Source organism: Pinus tabuliformis, chromosome 2_1, assembly GCF_031772625.1.
Source record: "Pinus tabuliformis cultivar Carrire ecotype Pingquan chromosome 2_1, CPIR1, whole genome shotgun sequence".
Classification (NCBI taxonomy): domain Eukaryota; kingdom Viridiplantae; phylum Streptophyta; class Pinopsida; order Pinales; family Pinaceae; genus Pinus; species Pinus tabuliformis.
This window is the reverse complement of record NC_142299.1, coordinates 827374627-827389730: the sequence shown is the minus strand read 5'-3', so window position 1 is coordinate 827389730 and position 15104 is coordinate 827374627.

Sequence of the window (15104 nt, the reverse complement as noted above, 5' to 3'; positions counted from 1 at the left end):
TCAAGGGTGAGGAGGGCCATGACGTAATTACATCTATAATATATGCATTGTCGATCGAGCTATCAAAATACCATACATACATATATAATAACAGCATTCATATTAGCACCTACTTAGCTTATATCAGTTCTTTCCATTCAATTGGAAGGGCAATGAAGGGATTTGATCCAGCCACAGAGTAGGATTCCCTGTGGCTACCTTGTTAGAAGAGATGCTGGGGTTCGAACCCGGTGGACTTAGCTCAAGGATGCTAAGTGAGACCTGTCTCTATCACCTCTTTTTGGTTTCACGATTCAATGGGTTTGGACCCCATTTACATCCATGCTATGAAATATAGGTTCCATACTCAATTCCAAGGAATGAAGCTGTTTCCCCGAAGGGGCTGCCCGAAGGGGTAAGAGCTCAGAAGAGGCTCCGGAGGATTCTGCGAAGAGCTGTTAAGCCGAGCAAATCTGGAGGTGACATAGATCTGTTAGGATCAAGGCCATGCCAGAGGAATCATCATCATCAGAAATGTCAGAATCGGGATCCTCGGAATCAAACTAAGAATTCTTTGTCGTTGAAATCAGAAACTTTCTCATCCTCAAGAAGGAGACAATTCCTGATCGTCTAACTCCTAAATTCTCAAGTGACTCCTAGATAGACGAGTGGGTCCGAAAATTCCTCAATCTCTGGCTACGATGTGCCTTCAAACTATAGAATATGATCCATCGGAATTGGGTGCCTGAAGAATGGGAATCAAGCTCATCCCTATCCTCCTTAGAAGTACAAACGGTAGCAGATGCATTAGTTGAAGCCCTCCCTATAGTGGCCTATACCATCCTGTTTGAACCAACTTGATCGTACCTATCCATCCTCGTGTCCGTAGTTTTGGTATCTAGATCTTTTGCTACACTGAATTGGACTGCATACTCTGTGGTTTCTGTTTGTGGTGACCGATTCTGTGTAAGTGGTCTAAGTACGGGGCTGCTTCATGGGGTTGGGTTCGTCGGGGTGATTTAGATCACCATGATGTCCTTATATGTAGAACTTCAATATAGTGTCCGTGTTGCTCACCTGGTCGGTTAGTGCGCGATGAAGGGAAGATGTTCTATTTCCCGTTTGCTTACTTCATTTGACCAATCCTTCCATTGGCTTTGTGTTTGGCTTATAGGAATTAAGGGTGTATGGAGTTCCTAGATAGACGAGTAACCTTTGCTTCTTCCATAGAATTATTATTACCTAAAGAGGCTTCCCTTGCTTCTTCCCTTGGTGCTGAAACTGCTATAGGGACTGGAACTTACACTCGATCTATAGATGAATCCACGCCAGTTGGCAGGTGAAATTGCTACTCGATCTTGAATTGGCTTTCGAACTAAGATAGATGTTGGGCGAGGTAATGGCTCTAGAATAGGCTAAGCTACTGACTTTGTTCCTAGTGGTTCAACTACGGGCTCTGGTACTCAATCTGGGCGAGGCTATGAATCTCGATAATGGCTAGGATGCTCCTTCCTTTGCTTCATCCGGTTAGGTGGGGCAGATAGCTCAGAGACAGGGAGAAGGGGTTTAGTGAAAGTCAATAGACTGTGAGTGGCTTAGTTCCATCTGTTCATTTGTTCCTAAAGGTTGGTGGAATGCTGTGAGTTCCTAGTCAAAATCTAGACGTTAGCTTCTGACTCGTATACAGCTTTTTTCGCCTATTGTTTGAAAGGAGGCGCTATTAGCCGACCAAGTTCCTTTGCTATTTGGTTGATCCATCCTTTGTTGCCCAATCCATGTAGTGGGTGCTTGTAGTGGGCAGTTTATCGGCTATTTGGTCTATAGAGTCTAATGGTTAGCTTTCTGGAACTCCAGAATAGTTGATGCCAGGAGACATAGTCGATCCAGGAGTCTTTGCCGCTAGTCTTTGCCGCTAGTCTTTGCCACTAGTAGATCCAAGAGTCGATCCAGGTGTGTAGATGCACTCAATGCCAACCAGTCATTGCCGAGAGCCAGTGGTCGACAATAGCCAGGAGGTTGTGCCAGGAGGTCCATACCCAATCTCATTCCCAGGAAGTGGATTTACAAGAGCTGGTCGCTGATAAGGAGGTCGCCGATAGACAGTCTCATTGACAGAAGGTGGTCATTTAAAGCTGGTCAGCCGAGAGAACCTCAGTCACAAGAGGTGCCGATAGACACAGGAAGGAGGTCCCTACCGCTACCGCTAGCCGATACACAGGAGAAAGCATAGCCGATACACGGGAGCACATCATCAACGATACCCACACATACTCGATTCCCAATATCCTCAAACATAAAATATATCGTGGGGGCCCGGACGTAGAACGAAGTTTTATTAAAAATGATTGGGTTCCATGGTTGATCCCTGAACCCCCAAAGATGTATGAAGGTCGCTCGGACGGGCGCTTGCTAGCTGGCATTCTTACTCGCCTAGTTTTAAAGCACTTTGAAGTAGGTGAAATACCAAGGCAAGCGTGGGCAGAACTGCACTGGGTTTAGAGTATTGGTGGAACCCCATATTTATAAAGAAAAATGCGTTTTAGCGCATGGCAGTAGCACACGATGTATTTTTTCCTATCCCTGTTCTTTACGACCGGCACTATACCAAAAGAATCTTCCGCAAATCAGAAGAGTAGTGGTTAGCCAATTACCAGTTGATTGCAGGTCAGTTATACAAGCCAGGGACCAACAATATCCTTAGATGATGTGTTATGGATCATGATAGGCTAGATATATTTGCTAGGTAACGTGGCCCCTTCAATTAGTCCAGTCGAATAGCCAAGCAGCTGAGTATCCAAGCCCCATTGGATTAGCGGAGCAGCCCATGAGCCCAACCCAAGCCGAGTATCCCAGCCCAACCGTGCAGTCCATCCCAGGTAGGATATCCATTCGTTCCCGTACCGTGTGCCATACCGTACCGTCGTACCATGCATATGTCCAGAGTTATGTGGTTGCTTTATGTGGCTTCCTCCTAAGAGTGTATCAAGCCCATCCCTGTATCAATCGAGGGGTGCAAGTCTATAAAGCACTCAACTGGTAAATCAACTTGTCTTTCTTTGCTATCAACTGTGCCTTGAACTCGGCGACAACTGGCATATACCGGTGGGTATGGGCTCCGGGGTATTGTCAACGGACGGTTATCCATTGGCAACAATCAATCGGCACCTCCTTCCTGGGAATGATCAACAGTTGTATCGACTGTTGGCATTTAGTGGTTGAAACCTGTCATTGAGTGCACCCACACTTGGATCGCCACCGGCATCTAAACCTGTCATCGAGTGAATAGGGGCATGGAGTAGCAGCATTGGCACCTGGCATTGACTAGCAGCTCTCGTCACTTTCTGTCAAAGACTACCTCCTTCCTTATCGGCGACCACTGGACTGACCTCTTGGCATCGACAACCCGAAGACTAGCGGCTATCGTATACCCTCAGTGCCTCACTCACTCGGCCCTGTACCGTACCTTCCCATACTGTACCGTCCGTAGTAGCGCCCCACCCCAATATGTGTGCTGCTTCCGTCCGTTGGCCCTCTCAGAAGACTAATCAGTTTAAAATCCAATCTAATCCAATCATTCTCAATCGAAATGCTCGTAAGTAACAACCATGTAATCTTCCTGTCTCTAGTCGAGTAAGCAAGCTGAGTATCCCAGGCCAGGTAGGAGCCCTCCCTGTGTTCCGTAGGGTAAGGTTCTAGGCCAAGGTTCTAGGATTTCTCTGTGGGTTCAAGGGTCTAGTTGGAGGGTCGAGGTTGGAGGTGTAGGGCCACGGTTGTGTAAATTGAAAGGGTCGAGGTTGCATCGTTGCATCTATGTATAGGGAGAAGGGTCGGGGGCTGTGTTTCCTTCGAGGAGTTATGACTGCTAAGATTAGTTCTCCCGGTTAGTTTTCCTGGCTAGGTCTCCTGGGTCTGATGGCAGCTCTGATCGGCTATGAGTGTTTCTTACTGTTGCTTGTGGGCTCTGACTGGAATGACCTTATGGCGGCTCTGATTGGCAATGACTAGAGCTTGTAGCAATGACCTTCCTTCTAGCAGCAATAGCTCTTGACAGTGCTTATGGGCTATGACCTGGCGTATGTGATCCTAAACAGGTGCATTGTAAGTAATGCGTGCTTATAGCATAAAGTTGAGGTAGGAACTTATGTTCCGTAGGGGTAAGCCTTGTCTGTCCCGGTGAATATGGGTAACTCCTTGCCCTCAGAAGCGCAAGCCCTCCGGACCTTTGATTTTCAATGACTTTATGTGAATGATGGGCTCTTGGTTGACCAACTAGCTATTAGCAACCTCCTGGCAATGATATTGGCTCAGGGACCTTCTTTAAATGACTGTCTCTCAGCACTGACCTGAAGGCAAGTCCTCCTGGCTATCGGCTATTGACTATGACAACTAGTTATGGGACTGACCTTAAAGCACGTCCAACACGGACTAGAGCTTCCTGCACTGAGTAGAGTTTATTTTTGCATCGACTAGCTCAGATTGACAACTGGCGATACTGGCAAAGACTCCTGGATCGACTATGTCTCCTGGATCAACTATTGTCTATCGGCACTGACTGATTCCCTGGCAATGACTAGTGGCTACTATTGGTTCTCGGCAGGCTATGAAGTGACTATCAGCTATGACACTTGGCTATGATCAACAATGACCTTCTGTTGACCTCCTGGGAATGTGGCAATGGATTGTCTCTCGGCTATCACTACTATCTCCTTGTAGCCCAGCATCCCAGCCATCCCATGATGAAATCCCAGGAGCCCAGTCGAGTAGCGTAGCCAAGCCTATGGCAACCGAGCATCCCATGAGCCCAACATAGTATCCAAGCGTAGCCAAGCCAAATATCCCAGGATTCAAGCCAAGGATCCAAGCTAAGTCGAGCAGCCCAACCGAGCCGGGTATCAAAGCCTAGTATCAAAGCTGTATAGTCTGGCCCACCCAGGTAAGAACATTTCCGAGGTTCCGTATTGGTTAAGGTAGAGGGTCAAGGGCTATGGTTCTGTTGAGATAGAGGGTCTAGGGATATGTTTTCTTAGTGGTCAAGGTATAGATCGAGGGTATAGAGAGGGTAGAGGTGTATGTCTGGCTTGTAGGGTGTATTCCTCAACCTCGTAACCTCAGCCAATCGATGGTGGCCTCAACCTCATAACCTCGGCTGAGTCGATGGCGGCCTGAAGTCGAGAGTTTGGCAAGCTCACCCTCACCTTTTTAGGGAAGGTGAGTGATAAGTCCCTAACGACCCTTGTGTTCTTCACGTTGATGGTGGCTTTTGGGGCCCCTCCCCCAAAAGAGAGTTGTTCCTAACGATATGAATGGTTAGCATTAACACTCCTCTCCTATTGGTCGAGCCCCCTATCGGGTCGTCTCCTCACACGTTACCGCTCCTTTGTCGAGAGTTCGACAAGCTCACCCTCACCCTAACGGGCCTCACCATATGAATAGTGAGTCAATGGTGGCCTTTAGTCGAGAGTTCTGCAAGCTCACCCTAGAACACTTGATAAATTAATAGCCATGGAGGGCTACTTTCCCTTTCAGAACCAGATCACCTTCAATGGCGGCCTTATCAGTCGAGTCTACTTACGCATCCTTGGCGGAGATTTTAGCAGAATACACTATTCGTTTTGCCATTTTAGGATGTGCAAGCAGGCTCGACCACTATTTATCCACCCACCACAATCCCTAGGAGGCGGAGGTTTTGATATGTAATGACATATATAATGATATTGATTTCTTATCTATCTAGTAACTGAAAGAAAAGAGAGAAAGAGCCCAATATCCAACCTGATGCACTCAACTTACCTGCATCCACACCACCTCCCTCATTCTTCATTAAAGAAAAGAAAAGAAAAGCTAAGTAGCTTGGTTGTTTGACTAATTCCCTCCTAATTGATAGCTCGGTGAAATGGTGGTAGTTATATATGAGCATGTGGTAGTTTAGGTTCAGTCAGTGCCTTGCTTCGGGCGTATAAGACTCGATAGCAAGCTCATAAGCCAGCCTATGTTGCGGTAGTTTTCCAGAGGCATGCATCAAGAGCCCCATGGAATCTCGTCTGAAAGGCTATTTGCATGTGTTTTACGGCTACTTGACACGCCCAAGATGGCTACCCTGCGTAGACTGAGTATAACCCTAAGAATTTTTCCATTTTCTCTTCGTGGAGGTTTGAACATCTTTCCCTAATAATTTGGCCATTTCAGGAGGCGGAGGTTTTTCTTCCTTGATGCTTATTGGTAGGAGAGAAAGATGTGAAAGCCTCCGCCAAAGCATATATTCTCTATGTCATTATGCTTTAAGGCTCAACCATCCGTATGGGGAGAAGAAAGACTAGTTCGTGTCTCCTTGACTATAAGGTAAGACCCCAAACAGATATTGCTGCTCAACAAAGGTGAGGGAAGCGACATAACATATTAGAACCTATAGAGATGAAATCGTGTATCCCTGACTATTAATAATAAGAAGAAATAATCTATGAATAAGAATAATACAGCATCATGATCACCTACAACTAAAGAATAATACTACGTTATCAATATAAACATCAATATCATAATATGGTAGCTATAAGAGAACCCCCAATAGAAGAAATATGAAGAATCAGGAACCCCCCAATGGAATAATTGGAATAATGCCAAAATGGGAAACCCCAGAATTGGAGTCAGATGGAACCCCAACAGAAAGGGAATAAGAGAGGAAAGCCAAGGAAGCCAAGGAGGCCAATAAAGCAAAGAAGGATAAGAACCAGAGCTACAAGCCAATAAATACTATAAACAAAGATAACAAGAAGAACAATCCAATAAGCAATAAGAATAAGAAGCAAGAAGGAGTACAAGCCAATCCCCAGAGAGACGGGAGCCTAGAAGACTGGAAGGGAGCCAAGAAACAAGGGGAACAATCCAAGAAGCAAGAGAATCAGAAATAAGAAGGTGCGAAGCCACTTGTCCCTCCGAGGCGCAAGGAATAAGGAAAATAGTCAAGCCCCCCTAATATAAGAGGAAGATGTACTAGCCCAAAAATGAGGGGAAAGGAGCCAAGAAGGCCGGCAGCCAGGAATAAGGGAAACAGAGACTAAAGCAATCCCTGTCATAAGGCTCAGAAAGAGACCATCCCCAGACTTATAGGGTTAGAAGAAAAGAAAAGACAAGACAAGATAATATAAGATAAGATACCACCTACCCAGAACGGAGATAAAGGCAGCCAGGAAACCCTTCAAGGAAGAAGAGAATAACCAGCAAGAAAGATAAGAAAGGGTTGTAAAGTGACTTGTCTTTGGAGAGTGTCAATCTATATTCTTTCGGTTATATGTCCTTGACCCCCGGAGGGACAAGCGACTTCACCTTATAGGGCATTACTAAATAAGGAGGGCATTCTAAGAAGGAAGATGATGACCGGAGCCCTTTACGTAACCACAATCATGACACATTCTGCTTAGCTTAGCACTTTCACCGTAGCCCATGACCTTACGTAATCACCATTCATTCATGAGCCAAGAGTTCGTTGTTTAGCTAAGATGACTAAGATAAGATAGATCATAAGCTGATTCTCTGAGTTGAGTTGATTTGAGTTGATAGAAAGAAATGAGTTTGATGGAGTTAGTTTCCCAACCTAAGATGTAGTTAGGAGCCTACCTTATTCATGAGCCTTACCCAGATGAGAATGCCTAGATGAACCATGAACCCAGATGAGAATCCTCTCATGTTGACCTTACGTAACCATGAGCTATGCCGGCGCTACATTCCTCCTCCTTCACTTAGTGGTTGATGAGCTACTCCAACTACGCTACTCATTGTTGTTGATGCTCTTCCACTTAGTTAGCGCTATGCTTCTCTTGTTCTCATGCAGTGGTAACCTTAATCTCATGACTCATGACTTGGAGTGGTAACCGAGTGGTAAAATCTGATACGCTTACGCTATGCTATGCTCCTTGAGTTGAGTTCTTTTCTTTAGAGGCAGGACAGGGACACACACATGCATGTGCGGCACTTTCCTCAAACCACCAGACCAACCTCTTCCTCACCGACGGGGTTCGGCTCCACCAACCAGAAGCGGTCACATATCTCCCTTGTCTTGGGATAAACCTCTTCCTCTTCGTCCTTCTATTGGGGATAAAGAGAAAAATTTCGGATAAAGAGTCCTCTCCGTTCTCAAAAGAAAGAAAATATCTAATAAGATAAGAACAGGAATAGAGCCTTTTTTGGATAATGAAAGATCTCTCTAATATGACAGAATAGGCCTTCCCATCGAACCAGCAACACCGACAAACCCTGCCTTACCTGAGGATGGATCAACACCAACATTCATTGCAATTATCCACCAATATGCAATTATCCACCTACCATTCTCCACATCCACAGTGAAATCTGCCTGGTCTAATAGAAGAAATGTTGATTGATATCTGATCTCTTCTTCTTGCCTTTGAACTTATCTTTATCTCTGCCTATCCTGCCCTCTATCGATTGATACCTTTCTGTCTCTCTAGCCCGTATCTCTATCTCTCTTGCTGCCCAACTCTCTGATCTCTCTCTCCTGATATCTTCTCTATTCCTCATCGACCTACTCTACCCACCTCATGAACCATCCCACACACCCTGGATGAACACCCATCATATCACAATTCACTCATCAAACCAATACTGCTTATGGGAGTGTCAACTGCCCCTTCTGACTGAGGCTGGGAATGTATCGACTAGTCTTGGAAGGGAATTATGCCAGTTTGAGTGCTGATGGGAATCCCGTTTCCAACTGCCCGTGCTCAACTGATGCTGGGAATCCTGTTTCCGAATGATGGCCGTGCTTGACTGATGATGGGAATCCCGTTTCCAACTTCCCATGTCCTACTAATCGGAATGCTGGGGAAAATCATGCTGGGTCCAGTGCTGCTTGGAATAATGACCGTGCCCACATAATGCCCGTTCCAAATAACTGTGTACAACTATTGATGGGGATCCCGTGTCTAAATCTCATGACCGTGTCAGACACTGTTCGAATGATGCTGCTGGGCTATCCTACCTACTTATTATCTACTACTCTCTCTCTACCCTTATTTCTTCTACAGAGGGAGAAGTCGCTATGCTCCAGAGTCATTTTCTACTATGACCTTCTACTTACTTTCAACAGCAAAGCAGCAATAGCGAGAATATGTTATGACTCCGTAACGCCTAGCACCGATGGGAATGAGCAACCAACCGGGTGCAGGTGGTGGGCTATTTTCCTACCTCTCCTACCTCTCCCTCCTACCTTTTCCTTGGGAATATCATACTTGGTCCTCAAACCCTAACCTCATACCTCTATCCTCTACCTATCTCTACTCTAACCTATCCACCTCTAGCTCGAGACTCTATACGTTCAGTTCAATCCATCCAATTACCTCTATCTCTACTCTCTACCTTACCTACATCCTCATCTATCAGCCTTGGGAACCTCATCAACCTCATCCTCATCCCTCCATCCTTACCCTCTATCCCTACCCTCTATCTCTACTCGATACTCCTCGACCCACCTCATAACTATATCACCCCTTGCACCCATCGTATCACAGTTCACTCGTTGAACCAACACTGCCCACACCTGCCTTCCCATCGAACCAGCACTGACATCAATTCACCAAACAATTCACCACCTATATTCAATTCTCCACCAAGCTGAGTCCCTTCACTATAGGCCTGGACACAAGAGTAGGTCTTGACACATGATCCCTACCCCTTCCATCCATGCATACCATCCCTCCATCCTTTCTTTCTTCCTCTAAAGAGGTGTCGTTATAGAGAGGGTTGGAGGTCATTGTCAAATGGAAATGCTTATTTGGTTTCTAGTCTAGCCAGCCTGCCCAGGCCCAAGGAGCAAGGGTTATGGATCAACCCTAATGGGAAGGTAACAAAAGCAATCAATGTCCTGATGAAACGTGGTCTGGTCCTCAGGCAAGGCAGGGGTTGAAGGAATAGTCCTCCTATCAAATTGAGAGCCATACCTTAGTTTGATGGCGAATACGGACGTCTTCTTGTGATGAGCCAAATGCTGGAGACATACATGCATCAAGCATTCTCATTTTTCAATAGTTCTTTCAATTTTGGAGCATTAGCTAACTCATAATATGTTAATGGGTAAGTGATAACCCTCTCTCTCCCTAACTGTCTCTCTATCTCCCTTCTTTCCTTCCCTGTTCCTTACTTCTATCATCCAACTTCTGCCACTCCTTTACGATTCTGTCTCATTTACAGATTGGGATTCACCGCTGTTGGTTGGTTCCTCGACTCCCTGGCTCACCATTCGATCATTGTTGATTGGCCAAATGGAAAAAAAGAGATATGTACCCCATGCCCCCTAAAGGGACTAGGCATTGGATTAGATTGATAGAGCCGAGAGAGACCGCATACTTAACCTTCCACATCAAAGCCTTGGACACCTAAACTAAAGTCAGACAGCTTTAGGAGATGCATTCTTACATCTTACATATTGATTACAGCCGCAAACATAAAGACAAACTTTATACCATCCATGTTACATCCATTATAACACACATTTGATTATTGACATTTGCTTTACTTGCTTGAAGAGGATGAATACTCTCTTTGACTTTGATCATAATACATTTAATGCAAGGTGCGAAGCCGCTTGTCCCTCCGCGGGGCAAGGATTACAACCCCAACTATAGATAGAAGCATTGGAACAAGAAATAATGAGAATATACTATGATGCTTGCTCGTTTGCCTGCTTTAGCTAAGGACTACTTTCCTTCCTTCTCTGTTTCACCTTTGATGAGGTGGAAGTAACCAATGAGGAGGCTAACTATCCCCTGTTGTCCTACTGCCTGCCTGTCTACCTTCCTTTCACCCACCTCCCTTTCCTTATGCCGTATACCTTCCTTTCATGCTGCTGCTACCTTCCCAGCCTTCCTTGTTCCTGGTCCAATATGCCTTTCATGAGGCAAGGTTCCTTCATTCATGCCTCATTAGTAAGAAAAGACATATCCTTCGTCGATGGCCAGCCTAAACGGGTCCTGCACAATATTGAATAGCTCGGCTTGGGTTCGCCCTTGATAACACTCCCATGCTGGTTCCTTGGGTCCCATGCTTCTTCCTTGGGTTCGCCCTTGATAACACATCCTTGGCTCTTGGTTTGGTTCGCTCTTCCTACAATCATGGCTCGACTCCCGGAGGGGACTCATGGTTTTAAGCCAATCCTAGCTCTCTTGCAATCCTTGCTCTCTTATCGGGAACTCGTCCTGAAATCACCCCTAAACAACCTTCCCGACTTGCCATTCCTCATTTGGAAGTGGGTTCAGAAGTTGGAAATCAAAATAGATTCTCTCCCTTATGGTTGAGCCTGCTTGTGCATCCTCGATGCTAACTTCACATTAAAGATGTCTGAAGATTGTGAAAAGTGTTGTCTATAGGTAAACTATGATTCATTAGGCATCCGATATCTAAAAGTGAATTTGGTAGGCCTATATGTGATGAATTTAGAATCTATGCTTTTTGGAGATTTTTGGACACTTAATGAAATGGGTTGGTTGGTATACTTCCTTCCTGATCCTAACTTACTAAATGGGATGGGCTGATAGGATTCAAGTTGCTAAGTGTGATCAAGGATGCAGTTAATAAGTAGGTATGATCAAGATGCAGATAGAAGTTAGTAGTTAATGAAATAGATAAGATGCAGGTAATAGGTGTATTCGGTATTCGTGCCCGTGAACAATTCCTTCCGTATCACTTCCTTCCTTCCTTTGTTTTCTTTGTGTCATATGTCAATACCAATGAGCCAATACCAATGAGGGGGAACTAACCTGGCTTGGGCTTCACCCTTGATAACACCTATTAATGCATCATAGGGATGGTTCCTAGATATCGCATAAGATGGGTGCTCTTGGATTAGAGGAATTGGCCTTGGAGCATGGATGTTTCATCGAATTTGGTGTAGTTCCTAGACACTTCATAAATCCTGAGGATTGCATGAATAGGTACCCTAATGGCATTAATTAGTCAAGACATGGTATGGTTTAAGCATTGGACTGAGTAGGACATGTCTTCGCAATTGTTATGGTCCTTGTTTCCACCCTTTATTCCCCATTCACCTTTGGGCAGTCCCTTATTCCCGCTCGTTCTTAGGCAGTCCTTTATTCCCAACCGACCATTGGGCATTGGCTATTCTACCTAGCATTTGGCAGTTTTTTCGACACACTATTGGGCAGTTGTTTATACCTCTTGAACTGAGGATTCCACCTCTTGGGCAGTTGTTTATACCTCTTGAACTGAGGATTCCACCTCTTGGGCAGTTGTTTTATTCTGACCCCATCCACTCACTTATTTCCCACTTCTTTATCACTTCACTACTGCTTTTTTGACCTCTTTCCAATCTGTTTCTTGCTATGTAAATGGAACAATTTTAGAGCAGTTATCTAGGAAACTGGTAGTGTGGGACTACCTTTCTTTCTTCTATCCGAAACTTCTTTATCTATACCGAAACTTGACTGGATCTAGGCTCTACTTGTCTGATCTTGGCTCCTACTTGTCTGATCTTGGTTGGGGTGGGTATAGATCAGATAAGTTTCGGGAATAGATCAATAGTGGTTGTCGCGATTCGATAAACAAGTATGTCTAAAATAGATCTAGAAAGAGTGCCAACTGGAATAGATCCAGTCAAGGTGCCAACCAGGAATATATATATAGATAAGTATGTCTAGAATAGATCCAATAAGTATGTCTAGTTATGGAGCAATTTTCAAGGGTGTGTATAACCCAAAGTATGAAAACGAAGATTTATAAAGTAGACTTACTCAACATTCTGATCTGCACCTTGAGAAACTGCTTGGAGGCCTGGTCACTAGGGGCAGTTGCTTGTATCATGATTGTCTGCACAAATGCTCCAGATTGATATAGCATTTCATGGGCATTCATGTCTAACATGCCTCTTTGTGCAATTAGGGCAGAAAACTGTCTCCCTCTCCATCTCTTCTTCCTTCTTATTAGCCTTAAGGGTATTGAGCTACATTGAAAGTGAATTTAGCAAGTCTGTTTTCATGTCTTCTAACAGATTTCTGATCTCAGCCTTAGAAACTCCTGTTGTAGCTTTTCATGATGGCAGTATCACTGCTCGAGGGCCTTTCATTTTTGTCCTGAGGCTCTGGAGTAATTCGAGAAGAGCTCCTTAATCTGCTCATAGGTAATTGGCTCTATGGCTTGCTCTGTCACCGATTATGCTACCGTAGGCTTTGTGGGTTATGAATCTAGACCTAGGGGAGATGCTATAGACTCCCAAAATGAAAGGGGTGCCATTAGGCCAAATGCTACCTATGTGCTTGGATAATATGCTCCTGAATCTCGATCTGAAGCATCTTGACCCTTGATAGGAATGTACTCAGTAACTGTAACTCGTGCATAATATGGAACCATACGAGGGCTCCTGAACTTGCTCTTGCTGCTTTTCCCTCTCCTCTCGTCATAGAGCCTATTCATGTTCTGGTTTCACTGGATGACTTTGTGGCAATCAGAGTTCACATATCGAGTTGACCCAGAGCTAGCATAAGAATAGAAAGCACCAATAGCATAGAGAGAAAGAGCATTAGAGGTAGAGCCAATTTCAAATTCTCCATCCAAGCCCGTGGTATTAGTGTATATCAAATATCCACTTCTACCTTCTCCATTTTGAAAACCAGCAATAGAACCGGTGCGGGGGGTTCGGATTCGGGGCCTTTTGATAAATTATTCTTGTGCATTGGATGGAGGGAGGTGTTGAACAACGTGAATAATGAATGGCGTATCATTGGTACTTGCTTCTGTGGTGAAAATTAGGTAAATACCTAATAGACATAAATATCTGGCTGGGGCCGCAGGGGGAGAATACTTGAAATGGGGGCTGGCAGCGTGTGATGGTATATTCTGCATGCACTTTGTTAATGGATGGATCTTATGTTGTTAATAACATTTATGGAATTACCCACCTAGCCAAATTGCATTTGGTAGCTATCATCAGCCTATGACAGGAAGATTGGGTAGCGTAACTTCACTCAGCAGACCACACAGAGCTTTAGATCCCCCAGCTACACCCACCGCAACTACATATCATGAGCAAGCGACTTACATACACCATGATTTGGGTAGGGTGGGAGGTTTTTTTTCTCCATAAGACCGAAAGCGCATCCTGTCTACTAGCTAATCAATCACTACTAGTCAATCAGAAGCATGTCTCGAACAATCTTGAAATCAACTACGCCTCAGGACACAAATGATCAAGCACGATGTGAAGCCCCAGCTGGACTATAGTGGGAAATGCAATTAGGACCAACATCTGATAAACATGTCCCAGACTTCAAGCAAATGCGGCACCTTCCCTCTACAGACCATCCTTAGAAAACCAAAATGCGAGCTACACCCCGAACCAAACATGAACCTTTTCCTCAGTTCGATTATGTGCTCGCCTGACTAGGATTGAAGTTCCTGATTTTCTCATTCATTCTCACATGCATGGACAGATGGTTGCTTTTTCTTCGTTCGTTCGTTCTCACTTAGGCAGCATAGTTTGTCGGAACAGTTGAATGGACTTCAATTGATGGTAGTAAGGGGAGACGTTCACTTGACTTCGAAGCGAAGAAACCACTTATATGATGGGAAGCAACCACCTAGGATACACTTCAAAGTTCCTATACACACCTAGAGAATAACTCCAGCTAATGAAATGAAAGAATGCACAACATGGACAATCAAAGGAGAATTCCGATACACTTCTTGAACCAAATGGACGGTGGATTCGTTTGCCGTACCGAGTGAAAAAGAGCCTTTTTCTATATAATATCACCCTATTATTATTAATTCAGCCCGGCAGGAGAACATAAAGGAAGGCCGGGAAGAGATAGAAGCAGAGGGGACAGGGAAGAGCAGATGCCAACATCGAGCAGCAAGACCCAGAGAACAGAGTCCATAATAGCTAGGGGTACGCAGTCCAAGCACGAACCAGACATAGAAAAAGCAATCCCATCATTTTGACTCATATCCGCAGCAATCCGAATTGAACACATAAGGCCAGTAACCAGGAAGGAACAGAACCCAATATATATATGCCTCTATCCATTATGTGAACCTATGCCTTGGACCAATGTATCTATTAGTAGGTGAAGCTACGCCACCAATGATATATCTTTGGCCTT